The 17860-nt window shown below is 40.6% G+C and overlaps 1 protein-coding gene across 1 annotated transcript in view; it reads right to left on the reverse strand.

The window, feature by feature from the left end:
* The window catches only part of Negr1 (neuronal growth regulator 1), a 429098-nt gene that overhangs the window by 219227 nt on the left and 192011 nt on the right, over positions 1–17860 (reverse strand). The gene's annotated exons all lie outside the window — the stretch shown is intronic.

A 17860-nucleotide genomic window follows, 5' to 3' on the forward strand; every position in this document is an offset into this window, starting at 1 on the left:
TGTGTGTGTGTGTAAACAAAGGTATTTTCACAGGATCCTATTTGGGAGTTCACATTTGCTATTCATTAATTTAAGATTCCACAATTTAACGTAAATTAAAATAGAAGCCTGTTTCTTGAAATGCACATCTTATCCTTTCCTTGTCTTGGTTAGAGTACACCGACATTGATATCTACTGAAGTCCTTACACTCGACTGGCGGTCTGTAAAGCCAGTGAGGCCCGTGTAGCCTGCAGTCTTGTATCCTGTGACATTAACATCTTGTTAGTTGGAGACTAGAGATGTGAAGAAAGGAGGAGTATCAAGAAGACATCAACATTTGCCTTATCAAATGTAATAGAAAATGCTAATATGATTCATAGGCAATGGGAAATGGAATTATAGCTTTATCTATTTAAGCCAACTTGAAAATCACCCTTGCAACTTCTGTTTCAACAGGGGTGGAATCGGGCTCTAAAAGACACTTTTCATAGAGTGCAAATATAGGCATGATAGTTGACTTATAAAGCTCAGTAATAAAATTATGCACACACTTCTAAAACAGTTTACGTTAACAAGTGAGGAAATGTATGCGTTATTATATTTACACTATAAAGAAAGACAGGGAACCGGTTATTTATATCCAGCTGCAAATAATTAGGAGTAGATAAGGGGAACTTTAAGCCAGATGAATTTTGTATATGTACCTGAAACACCGAGGAGCTGTGACATTGGCAAAATCAACCCTCACATTGAAGGCTTTCCTCTTTAGTATATCACTCTGAAACTCAGCATGAATTTCATTTGTCAATTACATGGTGTGGCAAGAATGTGATTTATTCTATAATGAAATGAGTATAATGCAGGAAGTAGTGAAGGGTTTATTCAAATGTGTTAAATGCCACACGTGAACACCTTCTGAGTGACTGAGAATCAACACATTTAATAACAACCCTCACTCACTGGCTGTCAGTCTACTCACAGCAAGTCTTACACAATGGCCACATCAAAGGGCTCAGTGTTGAGTACACACTGTATTTGCATGGCAGATTTATTTCCCCCCTGAACCAAATGCCAGGAATGAGCCTCTTTGGCCTTATGGTTTTCATATTTCACTGGAAAGCTATTTAGTGAATATTGTGCACAGTGCTGAAGGCACAGTACAATGGGAAGTGCACAGTGCTGAAGGCACAGTACAATGGGGAAGTGCACAGTGCTGGAGGCACAGTACAATGGGGAAGTGCACAGTGCTGAAGGCACAGTACAATGGGGAAGTGCACAGTGCTGAAGGCACAGTACAATGGGGAAGTGCACAGTGCTGAAGGCACAGTACAATGGGGAAGTGCACAGTGCTGAAGGCACAGTACAAAGGGGAAGTGCACAGTGCTGAAGGCACAGTACAATGGGGAAGTACACAGTGCTGAAGGCACAGTACAATGGGGAAGTGCACAGTGCTGAAGGCACAGTACAAAGGGGAAGTGCACAGTGCTGAAGGCACAGTACAAAGGGGAAGTGCACAGTGCTGAAGGCACAGTACAATGGGGAAGTGCACAGTGCTGGAGGCACAGTTCAAAGGGGAAGTGCACAGTGCTGGAGGCACAGTACAATGGGGAAGTGCACAGTGCTGAAGGCACAGTACAATGGGGAAGTGCACAGTGCTGGAGGCACAGTACAATGGGGAAGTGCACAGTGCTGAAGGCACAGTACAATGGGGAAAGTGCACAGTGCTGAAGGCACAGTACAATGGGGAAGTACACAGTGCTGAAGGCACAGTACAAAGTGGAAGTGCACAGTGCTGAAGGCACAGTACAATGGGGAAGTACACAGTGCTGAAGGCACAGTACAATGGGGAAGTACACAGTCACAGTGCTCAGGGCATAATACAACATATAAATACCCAAAGTGGATTATTTAGCCAAAGGAGTCATTTAGAAGCCTGGCAAGGGCAACGTTCTCGAACGCCACGATAGGTTCGACTCCACACAAGGAAGAACAAGCTGAGGGGGCACTGAAGGACAAAGAGCAAAGGTTCACACCAGTAAGGGACTCTGTGTCTCTCAAAGGAGATCACCTTAGAAGTTAATTGGGATGGGTGCAGGGCCCAGAAAGTGTGTGGTAAATATCACTCTGCAAATTGTGTGAAGGGGTTGGAAATCAACACAACACCAATTTAAGTTTCTGCTGAAATTCCTAATGGCTAGGCTTTTGTTCTGTTTTGATTGTTTTTGAAAGGGGGGGGGTCATACAGTCCAGCATGGCCTTAAAATATTGGGTAGCAAGGATGAGTTTGAACTTTAGTTTTCCCTCCCTTACCCTCCCAAGTGCTGGGATTATAGGCTTTTACCATCAAGTGTAATTTATTCAGTGTCTGGGATGCATCAGCCAAGGATCCTGCCAACCAAGGCCTGGCCCCAGGATCTGCACCTCACTCTCCTCCTTATCTTCCTATTCTATGGTCCACTTTAATGTGAGTTCTACCAATGCAGAAAGTCTGATGGTATGAGGCTGCCCTGGCCTTACTCCACAGCTTTCTTCTCTGTGTTACTTTTAAAGGCAGTTGTTCAAGCTTAACAAATACTCCCTGAGACCCTTTTGCATATCATATGGACAACAATTGTCCATTTTAGCATGAAGATTTTAATTGAGAACTGTAGCTCGTTTTGTTTATTTTCAGTAAGTTTACTCCACAGAAGAGTTGATATACTCACTGTGTAGGAAGGGATCGGGGCCTCCCCTGGTGTTCTCATGACATAATCATCCCCCAGATGCCCTTTATATCAGTGCTGCCACAAGAAAATTACATCTGAAGTTCAAGGACATGTCCAGATCAAAGCAATGTCTTCTTGTCTTTTTTTGCTATGAAATGCCACTGGAATTCTGACTCTATAATGACAGACACAACTCTGTTTTCTTCACTACATATTTGATGTAATTCTTTTGGATGTGTCTCTTAACAGGTTAAATTTCTTTCTGTTTATATTTCACTAGTTTATTGTGCATGGAGCTTCACCATTTTTTCCACTGAATAGGTTAAAATCTCCAATGCATCATCCTTCAATCTATAACATAAGTCAATGTTCAACTCCTAGGATAACATCAACCTCATCATGATTTTCCTACCTTGTTGGTACCAATAGACTGACTGATGTCTAGTTAACAATCTGTTCTTCATTTTGAAGCAGATGGATCTGCAGTGTGCACATTTCCTGTTCTTTCTGTGCGATTCGGTCCTTAAGAGCAAGTGGGCTTTTAACCATTCATTTCTTCTTACTGTCTCAAACTCTCTTATGCACATCTGAATTTCACACTGTCATTTAGGAAAGAGGCTCTGTGACCATCCTGACTTGGGATCTGTACAATTCCCTCATTATAGCTGTTTGTAAAATGAGGTCTTTAGAAATTTATCCATTTCAACTCTGCCACATATTCTCAAGATGTCCTCAGGGTGGCCTTGGACCTTCAGGAGCTGCATTGAAATTCTTTTCCCTCTTAGGCTTTTTTTGTGTGGGTTGACGGCTTCTTTGTCTTTTGATTAATTTCCTTAGAAGTTTTTCTCTTTGTCAACCCTTAACATAGTTCTTAGCTTATCCTGCCCTATTACACGTTTCTATTTTATTAACTTTTTATTTAAGATAAGCAATAAGCTTGCTGTTTTCTATGCCAAGGGCTTTAAAATGTTCAGATCACTTCTCACTTTCCATTTCTCATGCTGTGAACTTAGACTGGTTCTAGTCTGGTTCGTGCTGCAGAATAGACATTAAAAAAAAAAAGATGAAGTTGAGAAGAAGTGGGGGCCTGGGAGGAGAGGAGTCAGGGAGAAGAATGCTAATACAGTACTGATGAACAAAATTCTCAAAATGGTGATGAAACAAATGTTTATACATGCATACACACACACACACACACACACACACACACACACACACACACACAGAGAAGTTAGAGTTTTACTACTGTAAGCAAACACCATGACTAAAGCAATTCCTGTAAGGACAACATTAATTGGGGCTGGCTTGCAGGTTCAGAGGTTCAGTCCATTATCACCAAAGCAGAAGCATGGCAGCATCCAGGAAGGCATGATACATGAGAAACTGAGGGTTCTACATCTTCATCTGAAAGCTGCTAGCAGAATACTGGCTTCCAGGCAGCTAGGATGAGGGTCTTAAAGCCAAGGCCACACCGTCTAATAGTGAATAGTGCCACTCCCTGGGCAGAGCATTTACAAACCATCACAATATAACTAATATTTGGGTCTTAATTACCCATACGTTTTTCTAATGGCATCTCTTTGTCCAAAGTTAGTGGTAGAAGGGTCATGGTACAGTAACACAAATGTAGCCGAAGCTTGTACTTCATCCCTCTGAAGTTATCTGCTGGTTCTAGGAACTCTCTGAGAGTTTTCTGCATGCTGCACCACACCTCATTGCAGCTTATGTCAACTCTGCATCAATATATGTATCATTCCTATGATTACCAACTTTGTTCAAGATGGGTGTGGGTATTCAGGTGCCAGCATTTAATCATTTCTATGTAGAGCAATGTACACCACTTGTTTTCCTTCAGCAGTGATTCCACTAACCTGAGGAATATAGGATAACCCTCCTCCAACATTTATTCTCTTCTTGAACCAGGAAAATAACATTATTAGTGTTCAATGCAAACGCTTCTGTCAGACACTCTTGGGTACCTGCTGCTTCTCAATGTTCTCATGTGATAAGAGTTCTAAGTCATCTCCTGGGACACCGATGACACCACTGTTTCCTTCTGACATCTTTTGATGCTGAGAACCAACCATCATTTAGAGGGTTGTTCCTTTCCAGGTTATCTGTCTTTGTTTTATTCAGCTTACTGTGGCTTCTGTTGCAACATCTACACATTTGTATTGACTTCTACTGAGATGGTCTTCATAAAGTCATCCATTTTGGTTGTAATTATTTGTATGCTTGTGAGTCTGTGGGGGAATGTGTGCATACGTGTGCAGGGGTCCTAAGAGATCACAAGGTGTCCCGTTTCCTGGACCTCGAGTCCTAGGAGGTGGTGAGTCACAACACTGCAGCTGGAAATCAAGTTCCTCTACAAGAGCAGCAAATGCTCTCAACCACATTTTAATTTGAGCATATCATGTATTTCCACCTATACCTCTCTTTTCTCCTCTTCCAGCTTTTCCTTTCGGGTACTCATCTCTATTTTCATAAAGAAAAAATATGCATGAGGAGGAGGATGCAGATGAGTGCAGTCACTACAGAAATCATCGGGCAATATGAACTATTATGTGTTAGATTTCTAGGGATTCTTCAGTTTGATAATTGGATATTTTATAATTCTGAAAATTCTGAACTATTATTTTCCCTCAGCGTTGCCTACCCTCTTTCTTTTTCCTGTGATAGATCCTTATGGGACCACATTTATGCACAGTGCACAGTTATATAACATGCTTTGGATCTTTGCGCAGAGCTGGGGATTAAACCTGGAACATCAAGCAAGCCGGACACATCTTTAGGTATAGAACAGCTGTTTGCTGTTATAAATTAGCACTGTTCATTTCTTCCAAAAATTCTGCCTTAAGAATTCTATAATTTTTCTTGCTATATCTTCGAGTTTCTTAATTCTCTGTTCAACTCATTCTAGCCGATTTTATTGCAATTACAATGATTTACATTCTTGGAAAATCTATATGGACACAGTTTCTCATATTTTCTCGGGTAATACCTCCACTCCTGTTTTTTTTTTTTTTTTTTTTAAGTTGCACCTGATACTTTTAATATAAAAAGAAATTCCAATTTTACCTTTTGCTCTGTTTTGTTAGTACTAATTTATTATTTTTCATGTGAAGTGTGTGAGTTTTGACTATAATATTTCCATAGAACTTTGCCAATATTCTGTTTCCTCTGAGTGTAAAATGATTGTCCTCTAGAGATTTATTATTTATTTATCAATTTTTAACAGTTCCTCCTATTTAAGAAGAGATTAAGCTAAATTAATCATTGTCGATATTTAGAAACATAAAACCAAAATATGTCTCTGTGCTCATCCGGGACTTAATCTTCAGATTCAATTTCAACCCCCCTCCCCACCCCCATGAAATCAGAACCTGACTTGAGACAAGATGAATTACACCTCTACTCCCACCATGGGAGCAGCTGTGGCTGCCATGAGTGCTGCATTCTGGGACAGGGTTTTGGGGTGCATGGCTTTGTGGAAATGGATCTCTAACTATCCATGACTGTCCCCTGCTCCCGATATCCTTCACGTTCATCGGAATGAGTGTTTGGGTTTTAAGCCTTCAATGGGCATTTTCAGGAGAAAGACAAAACTCAGGTTTGCTCTGTGGCATCTTTGAGAGGGTCGTGCTGGGTAATTTCAGAGCTTGGTGTGTAGTTTGTTTGAATTCCACTACTGTGAGGTCTTTTCACACATTTTGGTAGTTTTATCCAGCTTCATGTCTGGTTTAGTCATAGGGACCTAAATTATCAAAAGGAAGAAGTCTCCACAGGCTTTGGTTTGGACTTTTCAAGATGGACAGTTGGTTGTTTTCTACAAGTCTTTCACTTTTTGGATATGAAAGGCTAATAAATTTACAGTCTGCTCCCGTGTGTTCCTCTGTCAGCATAGCTGTGCTAGGTGCCGACGTTGCTCCCACTGTCCACCACCTGCCTATTCTCTTTTCTATTTGGGTATTTCTAGTGTCTAACTGTGACCCCACAGTTGTAGGCTTTCTTGCTTCTCTGAAGTTGCTGTGCTTTTTGTTTCATGTATGAATAGCTTTTAATTAAGAATTCATGGTTGTTGAATTCTATCTCTATACAAGTTTTGGAGCATGCTCTAGATTGTAGTGTATAAAACATGGTGTTTTTCATTCTGTCAGATATCTAGGGATCAAGTCCTCTGGAACATCATTTATCCTAACCATCCCTTGTTGTCTTTATACTCTGCAGATGGTGTGAACCCAGCCAAAGTGAGCTTCATTGTAGGGAACCTTCAGAGCAGAGATTTTCCTCACACATCCTCTCTTCTCTCAACATTACATGTCAAGGTTGGAATGTGTGACATGTTTTTCCACCCATACATATCACTCTTTGGTTTCCTGTCTTTATGACAGGGTGGTTAATGTTATCTTTCTCACTATTAAGGGCTGATGGTTTGTCCAGTCTCTCAAGACTGACATGTTAACACCAAAATCTGTATTTCTAGAGTGGCCAGCCCAGGCACCTCTGCACAAAAGAGAACTTAGAAGACACTTGTCCCAGTTTGTGTGCTAACTGTGAAAGACATGGCCCTCACCCAGTCTAGTCCCCAGTGGTTTTATGTATTTAACACCATGAGGGTGGTGTCTATGTGTCCAGTATGGGTTGAGGCATGAATTAATACTCTTTTTTTTTCAAATTCTAAATTACTTCCTTTTGCTGCAGTCAAACCTGATACCTCTAAGCTTAACGATCTTTCACTGTTTGGCATATTTGTTTTCATTGTCCCTACCTTTGCGTAGTCCTACCTTTGAGTGGATACTCAACGGTGTTTAGATCTGCAGTTTATTAATACATCATCCTTGTTTTTCCTAGTTGACTGGATGCATTTCCCAGGCCCAAGTACAGAGCAAGTCTATGTCCTATACTCATTCTTTCCTGTGTCTAATAAAATTAATTAAGCAGAATCTACAGGACCTACTCAGTTCCTTATCTGTGTTCTCAATGATGGAACCAAGGGAAAATCCCAATTGTCAGCACAATGAAAACATTTCCTACTGAACACAAACAGCCTATTGATAAAGGAGTCAGGAAAACGCTGGGCTTCCTTTAGAGGCTGAGATCTCACACGGGGAAATGGTCTAGTACCCCTTCCGTATATTTTGGAAGTTTCTTAGGCAAAAGAAAAGGAAAGTGACATCTTGTATCTTCGGTCGAAGCAGGGCTTCCTTCCAGGAAGTAAATCTCTGTGGCTATTTTTCAGTTAAACTCTTAAGCCTCCTATAGTTTGTGTAAACTCCTTCTGGATTCTTGTTCCACGTTGTTTGGGGTTGAGCAAACAGGGCTCTGTCCTCTGTGTTTTCCTTTATTTTGTCAGGAAAGTTCATCTCGGAGGCTGATTCTCGGATGCCATTTTGAATTCAATAGTGTTTTGAACAAAATCATACTTGACTTCAAAGGCTCCCATAACTCACAAGATCTGCAAACAGAAATTCAGTTGGTTCTGCTGCTCCAGGGCAGCAGAGGAGCCCGTACTCTCTTTTATAGTTTCTTGTAGGCAAAATGTTTGAAGTAGCACAAAAGCATACAGGTTACAGTTTATCCAGAGTGTTCCTGCCTGTAGTCTCCTTTGTATCAGTCAGAGGAGGGTACGTTCAGGGAACAGAGATGCAAGCACACATCTGTTGGCAAGAGTTTAATGCATGCTCGTCTCAAAGTCAAGAGTACTTCATGTCAGCAAAGGGTGAGAACCAGCATGAGTGGGGGAGAAGCAGGAATCTACTCCTTTCTGTTCACTCAGGACCTCAATGGTGGTCCAGTGTGGCCTTCAGCATACAGTATTCATGGTCATGGCTGAAGTCACTGTCCCTGAGATAAGGAAGGGGAAGGAAGCAAGGCACAGCTTACAGGAAGTGATAAGGAGTCCTGCCTGGAAGTGGCCTCCATCACACTTCTGCTCAGCTTCTTTGTAAAGTTAATCTGAGGGTCAAACATCCTGCAGACATGATAGACCACATTGCCTTGGCAGCAAGGATGCAAATCAAGGGTCGGAACAAGACTCTGAAGAGCAACGCGCCGTCTTAGTGTTACACGACAGCAAATACTCCTTCCTCAGTGTGACACAGACTGAGTAGTAAACACTCATGACTATAATGATTCTCCTTCCTGTCTGGCTGGACAGGAACATGAATGAGCCACTTTAGTAAAGACTGGGTCTGCAGATGAAGAGTGCAGAACTCCAAAGTTCTTTCTCAGCAGCAGAAACGGAAGGGCTGCACAGGCAGTAATTCCTACAGAGGGAGAGTGACTTCAATGAATGAGGCACCTGTGAACTATTTACCAATAGCCTTGAAATGTGGGCTAAAGGGGTGTCGTGCAATGTGCAGGGACTCTCACAACATTTCTTAGGGTGCAGAGTACTCCCATTTTGCTTAGTCAAAGTATGATTATGGCAGAAAAACGACTTGTGTGACATTGGTAGGTCCTGTTGTATTACTTAATGACTTAGAAATTGTATCCAAAACAGCATCCCTAACTTTGCAATCCTTGAGGGCAAACAGACTCTATTCTGTTTTACAATCACCACCAAACCACTTCTGGATAAACAGACAATGCCTTAGGGCTGTTGGTGCAAATCAACACATTTAAAACAACCCACTCTGAACGTGTTAGGTAGAACTGTCATCTTTCATTTCACCTATGAAATCCACGGTTGTTTTATGATCCTGGCTGAGCAGGCATTTTTCTGAAGTTATCATTTTACTTTAATTTTGGTGCACTGCTGTTAAATTCACTGTGAGGTAGCAGCAGACCACAGGGTGTCGAGGTTCATTCTGTCCTGGGTGCCATTACACAAAGGCTCTCATTTCGGGAGATATGTGAACAAAGCTGTTTTGAGTGCTGTGTGAGTCCCGAGGATTATTTATTGTGATTGTTTTCTTTATCCACAGAAGAATCCTCATTTTTCTCTCTCTCCGCATTTTTTTTCTTTCAGTGTCAGCCACTCTGGCAGCACCTGCACCCATTTGGATGATTCAACTCCTCCTCTCATTCCACAGTCCTGCCTTCTTTCCTTCAACCTTCATCTTCACAAACATTGCTAGCGTTAGCAATTTGTAAGAATTAATTAGGTTCCTTTTTCAATTTCCTTGGAGGCAGTGAGTTACAATGAAGGTAACCACAGCCCTAAAAAATCAGGCTTTTAAGGCTCGGTTCCAAATCCCCCTGTGACACATATGCTTTGCTTTCTAAAGCTACCAAGGTTGAACTGTATCCATTTATTAGATGGAGAAACTTAGCTGGTTTTCAGGAATGTGCCTTGTCATGTATGTATTTTTATTTCACTAACTGGTGAACAGTCAATGTAACTGGTGTTAATACCAATACACACTAAGTCGTTTTGTGTGTGAACTCAGTTAATTAATCCTCACAGTCCCAATGTCACAGTTAAACAAATTTCCATAGAATTAATGGATTCATTTGGTTCCTTAACAAATGGAAGGACTTGGATTGAAATCTGGGGTGACCTGCCACAAATCCTGTGCCTTACTTCCTGGAATGCAGGTGGATTACCGGAGTTTCCATACTCAGCTTTGAGACAGTAATGACACTGTTTTTTTTTTTTTTAATTTTATTTTTCTTGGACATTTTATGTATTTTATGTAACATTTCAAAGGTTATCCCCTTTCACCCTCTCTCCTACACTCCCTCCCTTCCCCCTGCTTCTATGAGGATGCTCCCACTCTCAACCACCTTAACGCCTTGGCATTCCTCTACATTGGGGAAATGAGCCTTCTCAGGTCCAAGGGCCTGTGTTAACACATTAATACAACTGTTTTAATCCATTTTGCTACTGAATCCTCAAGAAATCTCTTAGAGGGGCACAGCTACCTCCAGGATCTTATGAAAGAAGACTGAGTCCCTGAGAGAAACACTGGTTTCCTGAGTATTCTGGAGTTAGGAAGGGACAGAGTAGGGTTTGGCCTCTGTTCACATGACTCTAAATTCTGCCTTTGTCATGTCATCCTTCACTGTACTGACAGCTGTTCTAATCATATTACTCTGAACCTTATTTCTCCTTTGTTTTTCTTGCCGTTTTCATGAATTAGCAGCAGAGAACAAACAGCCTGCCTAAGTTTGCTGACAATGCACCAAAGGAGTAAATGATCAGACTTACTTTCTCTAAGAAGTCACCGTGCAAAATTAAACAAACAAACAGCAACAACACCCAAAGCCAAAATCACCATGAAGCTGAACAGTGGTCTAGAGGTGTTAAGACTGTCTTGTTACCTTCTTGGTGCCCTTCCTTTCTTCTAGGAATGCATTAATACACATCAAAGGAAAATATCAGGATCTCAGGTGTGGGCAACACCACAAAATGGCTCCATTATTTTGAAATGAAAGAATGATATCAGACTAACACACTTTAATATTTTGTTCAAATTTGCACAGTCAGTTAAAATAATAAGATAGAAGTATAATTTGGTCGTTTAATTTTCTGCTGGATGTTAATGTTCATATGGTAATCCCCAAACTTAAAATCTTATTATGACTTAGTCAATATTCAAAAAGCAGTTGTGCCCCTTTATTCATACTAGATAAAATAGAGTCAATAACTTAGTGATTAAAATGATGTATATAAAATATATTGCTATGCCTCATTGCAAAAGTTATTTCCCAAGGTAGTTTGGCATTTTTTTCACATGTGGGAAGAAATGAAAGAAAAGTAAAGAGAGAAAAAATTAAGAAGCAATCAGAAAAGAACGTAATTTGCTAATGGTGGGAAAGAGAGAATGTGAATAAACAAATGTCCAAAAATGGGGAAGGAGCGTGTGTTCACAGAGGAGCTTGTGTGCACAGAGGATGCTTCCTACAGTCTGGTCTCTTTGTTCTGATTTTCTTTCTAAACCTTTGTGCACACTGACATTAGTGTCCCATACTCTTTCAATGGGCATGTTCATCTAGTCCTTCACGTACACTCACACACTATCAGACACAAGCCTATCAGTCAGTAGGTGTTACAGCGGTTAATTGCATCAATAAGGTAAAGACTAAAGACAATGCTATTACTCTAGTTAGTCTACAAATGGCTCTCAAACATTGAGTTACAAATTTCAATTCTATGAATTATGTGCCATTATATACATGCTTCTGGAGGAAACCTACCTGCTGTGCAGCTGGATTTAAATAAGTTCAGATTTATAAACATCAGATTTATATCGTCTGGTGTAAAGTCTGAAGCTTCTAGGTCATTTGAAGAATATGTGATGAAGTAACTTGGTAGCTTTCAGAATCTGGCCCTCTGGCAGCTTACCAGGACAGGAGACCACAAGTGATGAAGCCGCAGAGACGTGTTGCTGTTGTTATTTCCTTCCTGACTCTAATGCTTCAATTTAGCATGGAATAATTTTCAACCTCGAGCACTTTCCTCCTCTTTGAAATTGTTTTTTATTTTATGTTCGTGTTTGTTCTGGCTCTGTTACACTTATAACTTATATATTATTTTTCTGAAATTTCAGATATCAACCAAGAAAGAACTACAAATGGAAAGGAATATACAGAAATCCTCATCAAGGAAAAGTTTTGTTCTTGTGCTGAGGCAATAGAATGGCTTTATTTTTCACTTTTAGGAAAAGGAAGACAATAGTAAAAGAATGAGTATTTCTTTATCACAGTAGCATTCTGATTTCCACAGACCTGTAACACTAAAACCCCTTTCAAAATTCATTTAAGAGTTTGGGAGAATACATCTAAGTCCTGGACTCATGGTTTCAAAAAGATTCCTCATGCTCATTGTAAAGGAAAGTTATGGTGAGTGTGTAAAACAAAAGAGCAAACATTTAACTCAGTTGCATCTAGGGTTATGTGCACACAACCATAGCCCCGCATCTCTCACATCATGAACTCCACAGGGAGAAAAAGGAAAGTTCAGTTCTAAGTCCTTTTAAATGTTGTCTTCTTGGGGAGATTTGTTGTTAAAAATGTGCCATGTAGGTGATTAGCAAAACATCTCTAGCATTCACTGACAAGATTTCTGCAATTTGCTCCAGACCCGGAGTCACTCACAGTCCCTTGTTTTGCTGTTGGCATTACATTTTTCCTCTGTCTTGCCCTTGCAATGACATACCAGAAATCTCCCAAGCCTTCTCTGCAGATGTAGAAAATAAGAATATGTAAATACACTTACTTAATATGCAGATGTTTCTCTGAATAGTTAATCACCCCAAGTTATTCTTTCTTTGATCACCGAGCATTGGATCTAAGCATCCCCACTGAATTCACAAACTCCCAGCTGTGTCTCCTCTGAGGTTTCATGCTTCTTAGAAGAGGACATCTTCCTCTAAGGTACCCTTCCTGTGAGGTACCCATCATTCTCCAAGGGAGCGCTCTTCCTTCTCACTATTGACTTCCTTTTGTACTACAGTTAGGCCATTGGAGACTGACTAGTGGGCACTTCCTGTCCCCTCCCTCTTGTGAGGCTATTGTTGCTTTCATGTATGGATTCTCCCTTTTGTTTTGTAATAATAATAATAATATAAATATAAATATTTAATAAACATAAATATTATTATTGTTATTTAAATGTCAAGTTCAGTTTTGCCCTTTGGCATCCAGTCTGAGGTTGTGCTGTGTGTTGCTAACAGCCATGCACAGCACCTTAGGATTAGTGTAGCTTCAGATTTGCCACATTGAATTTTAACTGTATATCCCCTTTTCCTCCCCTTTCTACATAATTAGCTACTTGAAGACTGGGTCTCAGCCCGAATCCTCATCTAGAATAAATGAATAAGGAATATTATAGAGGCAGAAATAAGAAACCAAGGGTTGAACAGTAATTCAGACAGTCCTCAATGCACCCCCTGCAGGTACCTTTTATTTCCTTGCTCCTTTCAACCTCTGTATGGTGGGTCCTGTCTGTTTCAAGGTTGACAGCTGCAATTTCTTCCAGTCATAAGTTTGATATCTCTGAATAAATTGCCCAAGGTTTTGGGAAGAACTTCATGACTAGCTCAAGAGCATTGGTTGCATCTCTTGGAGCTTCTCCTGCCTGTCCCCTTTGGTCTCTTGCTTCTGGCTTTGGAGCAATTGCACTAAGTCAACCTAATTGGAACATTCCAGTCCACATGTCTGGATCTAGTTATATTGGAAGATAAAGTGCACATTTGCATAAATGAATATGCATAAGATGCAAAATTATGCACAAATACGCACCTTTGATATATTGGATAAAAGCTTGGTTCCTTGCACACCCCAAAAATGTCTTTACTATTTATTTGGCCATAGGAAGAATCACTCAATTCCATTTACTGATAATTGTGAGCTAAATCATTCTAATACTGAGTGAAATGGTCAATGTGTGAATTCATCATTGTCAAAATCTAAGTCAGATAGATATTTTTTCACCTTAGTTTGTATTTTGTATTTTTACAGCTAATTAATATATTTCTGTAGCTATATATATTTTATTCTTGGACATCAGGAAGGGTGTTAAATGTTTTAAACTCTCTATACTTCAATTATCCTATCTTTATAAAATGGAATTTGTGACCCTTCCCTCTGAGCAAAAGCACTGTGTAAATATTGAGTTATCTTTGCTGAAACCACGTGAAAATGCTGGTATAAAGATAGTATCAGAAGTACTTGTGTTCTTATGGGACTCCTAACAGTGGGAGTGTAGGATGTCTCGGACTCTTTTGCTTGCCCTTGGGACCCTTTCCCTCCTACTGGGTTGGCTATTCCAGCCTTGATATGAGGCTTTGTACTTGGTCTTATTATACCTTGTTATGCTGAGTTAGGTTGATATCCCTGGAAGATCTATTCTTCTCTGAAGGGAAATGGAGTAACGGTGGATCTGGGGGGAGGAAAAGTTGAGAAGGAGGGCACAGTAGAGGAAGCAGAAACTGTGGTCAGGGTGTGAAGTGTGAGAAGAAGAATAAGAAAGGAAATACACAGTCAATATATCATCTATTAAAGGCACTAGGAAAACCTGGTGATTCTTCTCTTTTGCCTGATAGAATGATTAAACTGAGAAAATCTAAATCTAAAGATTTGGTCACTTAGTAACTATGGTCTGGGTTTTTGTGGATCTCATGTTGCACAAAGTAAGGGAAGCACCAACTTTAAAGAACAGGAGACCCCTATCTTTAAAGACCTTTCTTTGTTCAGGCAACCAAACTCTTATTTATAAAACATGCATAAAATTTTATATGTATACGGGTTATTGATATCAGTTTTGCATGTATAAAACATAGACTAATTATTGTACACACATATAAAACACATGTCCTTGAGTATACAGAGATGGAATTTGAAACTCAAGAGAGGAGAAGTCAAGCTTCCATAGGGTGTCACAGGCCAGATGGTAACAGGAAGGCATTTTATCTAATAGTGTTCAATCTTAATTCCATGAACTCTACCTGATTATAAGGACTTGTAATTCCAAGACACTCTCAAGTAGAAAATCCCTTACAGCAGGATAGAGATGTGGTCATTTCTGTCCCCACCACTGAGATATTAGCATGGCTAGTGAACAGCGGTGTCCCTGAGTTCTGGGATGCAGCTATTCTTCCCTGACATCCATTATGTGATCAGTGTCAGCCGCTCTCTAAATCTCGAGTCCATTCTGCTGGTTTTCTACATTCTCTTTTCTCTTCTGGCAAGATGTGGTTCTGTCCCTGCTTTCCCCCCTTCAGGTTAACCTGTGGGCTTTCTGAAACTCTGTCATTCTTCTACTTTAAAATCACGGGCCTGGTACCTACCAAGCTGACAGTGAGAATGGAACACAAATGCCACTAAAGAAAATGAATCTATCCGAATACAAACCCACTAGCTATACTTGGCTTTAATGGTGTCTCCATTTTCCCTGACTCTCTGATGGTGTTCAGTGCATATGTACTATATGTGTGTATGTGTGTCCTGTATGACAGTGTATATTTCATGTGTTTAATGTGTATAGGCAGGACACCTCATGCATAGCCAAGGTGTATGAATAACCACCCACATGCTTCTCCAGAGCATCTGGATCTTACCATGAACAGGAGATTCTGTGCCCACCACACAGCTCTGCTGGGTTTTTGTGAACTAGGGTTTGTTTGGGAGACTTTGGCTCCACTCCTTTGTGAAGTCAGCTCAGTAAAATCCACAGGTGGCTCTCAGTCTTTGGCATTTGATGGGATGATTTCACAAGATTACTACTTTAAAACTTTATCACAACCAAGAGACACAATGCACATAGTATCCCTCGCACACCTGCACTTCAAACACTATGCAGCGGGAAAGAATGAAATTCAACAAAATCGATGTGAAGCACATTGTTCGTGGGACATTTGCAAACATTTGAGCACCTGAAACTATGATTTAGAGAAAGCTAAAAGTCAAAACACTACAAATGCGGGAAGGATATGGGAGAGAGGGTCTCTTATTCACCGTCTCTGTGATCATAAACTAGTGCATCTGTTCTAGAAATCAGTGTGGTGCTCCTGAAAAGCTAAATTTACATTGACCTTGTGACCCAGCTACCTTGGTATAAGCCCAGGCATCCTCTACCCAATGTCACAATCTCACAGAGACAATGAAGTTCCATACTCTGATCTGTGGCATCCCTTTAAAACCTGGTGGGTCTGGGAGTGGAAACATTGAGGGCCCAGTGTTTGTTCTTTAACAGTTGTAATTGTGTTTCATTTCTTAGCATTAACACCTTGATTCTTCCCTCCCAATCTTGTAAAAATCAAATCAGTTAGAGCAAATACATAATGATACAATGACCAGGATCTCTCTGTCTCTGTCTCTGTCTCTGTCTCTCTCTCTCTCTCTCTCTCTCTCTCTGTGTGTGTGTGTGTGTGTGTGTGTGTGTGTGTGTGTGTGTGTGTTAGTTTGTTATCTTCCATTCTTAAATTCCAGAGGGATCAACCAGCAACCTTCTGCAATAAAAGTCCTTTAACTCAATAGAAATCTTCTTTAATAAAAGTGCCAAGAATCTAGGGACTTGTCAAGATCTGACCTCTGAGGCAACAGCCTTGGGGTTCTGCTTCAGCCTGGATGACACAGTGTTGGAAGCTTTGAGCTCCTCAAGGTTTTATCGGGTGGCTGTGCCTTTTTTCTGCTCAGAACTCTGAAAATATTCTATCAAAAACTGCCTCCTGGTCAGGTATCAGGTATCACTTGCTCAGTCTTATTGAGAAATTTCACCCAAAGTGTGCAGATCACCAGCTGACAAACTTTAGACGATGACAGTGATCTTCTCTGACAGGCAGCTCAATGCCAGGAGTGTTCAGAGAGTTAACAGTTGCCTTGCAGCTTGCTGACAGGAACCTGGTGTGGCTGTTCCCTGGGAGGTTCAGCCAGCACCTGACCAATGCAGATACTGATGCTTGGAGCCAACCATCAGACTGAGCTGGGGACCCTGGTAGGAGAGCTGGTAGAAGGACTGGAGGAATAGAGGGGGATTGCAACTCCATAGGAGAAACAATATAGTTTCTGAACCACCCAGTGCTCCCAGGTTCTAGACCACTAACCAATGAGTGTACAGGAAGGGATCCATGGCTTTATACATAGGTAGCAGAGGATTGCCTTGTCTGACATCAATGAGAGGGGAAGCCCTTGGTCCTGTGGAGGTTTGATTCCCCAGTGTAGGGGGCTGCTGGAGGGTGGGGGTAGGAGTGAGTGGGTGGGTGGCAGAGAACCCCCGTAGAGGCAAAGGGGATGGGGAGAGGTCAGATGTGGGATGGAGAGAGGGATTGTGGAGAGGTAACCGTGAGGGGGATATCATTTGAGATGTAAATAGATGGAATGATTAATAAAAAAAAATTAAAAAATAAAACAGTTGCCTCATGAGACTGGAAGATTCATGCTCATGTAAAATAACTACTGATTGGTATTAACATTTATGGATATATTTAGAACTGTTCCGTTTATCTAGTTATCAATACCATCATCTGGTTATCATCAACATCAAAGGTCATATGTAGAAAAGTATGTAAATGAAATAAAAAGATAAAAGATATAGCCTGTATATATTTTGGGTAAGATACTCTTATCCCCAAAGTAGTTTCTTTAAAAAAGTCAAATAATGGAAAACAATTTTGAAAGACAACTTTATTCACAGGTCAAGAATATTTGCAGTGGGATATTCCAAGGAGTTGTCCTCTTTCCATATTGAAAATGGTGTGGTATCATGGTGTTGATGACATTGTATCTAGC

Source organism: Rattus rattus, chromosome 3 (genome assembly GCF_011064425.1).
Source record: "Rattus rattus isolate New Zealand chromosome 3, Rrattus_CSIRO_v1, whole genome shotgun sequence".
Classification (NCBI taxonomy): domain Eukaryota; kingdom Metazoa; phylum Chordata; class Mammalia; order Rodentia; family Muridae; genus Rattus; species Rattus rattus.